The 1,398-nt window shown below is 42.9% G+C and overlaps 1 pseudogene; it reads right to left on the bottom strand.

The window, feature by feature from the left end:
* Positions 1 to 250: 250 nt before the first annotated feature.
* LOC126189392 (5S ribosomal RNA) lies at positions 251 to 368 on the bottom strand (annotated as a pseudogene).
* Between the last annotated feature and the right edge of the window lie 1,030 nt (positions 369 to 1,398).

Below are 1,398 nucleotides of genomic sequence, written 5' to 3'. Positions count from 1 at the left end.
GGAAGCGAAGATACCCTTAGCAAATTGTGGGGGAAGCGGTGATAATATGCTCTCCGTCTTCAGTCCACAAGTGGCCCATCGGGACCGTCCGACCGCCGTATCATCCTCAGATGAGGATGGGGATAGGAGGGGCATGTGGTCAGTACACCGCTCTACCGGTCTTTATGATGGTGTTCTTTGACCGGAGCCGCTACTATTCGGTCGAGTAGCTCCTCAAATGGCATCACGAGGCTGAGTGCACCCCGAAAATTGGCAACAGCGCATGGCGGCCCGGATGGTCACCCATCCAAATGCCGGCCACGCCCGACAGCGTTTAACTTCGTTGATCTGACGGGAACCGGTGTATCCACTGCGGCAAGGCTGTTGCCCAGTGATAATATGGAACACTTTTTTGTTTAAAGTAAAATACTGAATTTGAAATGTGGCTGTTCCGTCAAACATGTCACTTTTGCTAGTTTATACATCTATTATAAAGGATTGAGAATGATTTTGATGAGAAATGAACATGCCAAATAATTTAAATATGTTTTTTTTTAATTTTCTGTAAATTATGAGCGTTTTGAAAGGAGTGGTAATGTGAAACAGGTTTTAAATAAATAATAAAATTATCATTTTTACTAACGAGATTATAAAATTCAATTTTTTCCTCACATCGAAAAAATTCACAAATAGCCGCCCGGTGTGGCCGAGCTGTTCTAGGCGCTTCGGTCTGGAATCGCGCGACTGCTGGGGTCACAGGTTCGAATCCGGCCTCGGGCATGAATGTGTGTGATGTCCTTAGGTTAGTTAGGTTTAGCTAGTTCTATGTTCTAGGGGACTGATGACCTCAGCTGTTCAGTCCCATAGTGCTCAGAGCCATTTCTACCATTTTTTGAATTCACAAATTACCGTATAAATTTTAAGTCGAATTGCTTCTATGAGCTTTAAATAGCAAATTTGACTTACAATTTAAAGTTCTTCATGCACAAAAGGTGCAAATGAGCACTTCAGTCCCACAAACACTGCACAATACAACCAAATGTTCTCCTGACTGACTTTTTAAATGCGTTACCACACAAACACCTGGGTCATTGTTTTCAGGAACTTCTTTTCCGACAGATTACATCAGGTATGAACTACTAGAAGATAGCTCCATTTCCTCTTCTTTGCTAGAACATTCGTACTCATTTTTTCTGATTGTTGATAACACTCGTAGTTTCCCAGTGTAAACAGAGTTCTCTCTTGTACGACTGTTTTACATTTTGCTGGTTCCTGGTTGCTGTTGGTTAACTGTTAACTACGTTAGGTCTGTAAGAGGGAGGTGCCTGAATTGATGCCTTTTTCTTCTACACTTCAGTGAGGTTAGGCCAGTAGCCGAGAACGCTTTCCGATCTCTGCCTGGTTCAAATGGCTCTGAGC

This window comes from Schistocerca cancellata, chromosome 5 (genome assembly GCF_023864275.1).
Source record: "Schistocerca cancellata isolate TAMUIC-IGC-003103 chromosome 5, iqSchCanc2.1, whole genome shotgun sequence".
Taxonomy (NCBI): domain Eukaryota; kingdom Metazoa; phylum Arthropoda; class Insecta; order Orthoptera; family Acrididae; genus Schistocerca; species Schistocerca cancellata.
The sequence above is the reverse complement of the archived record's forward strand: the minus strand, read 5'-3'. Positions and strand labels throughout refer to the sequence as shown.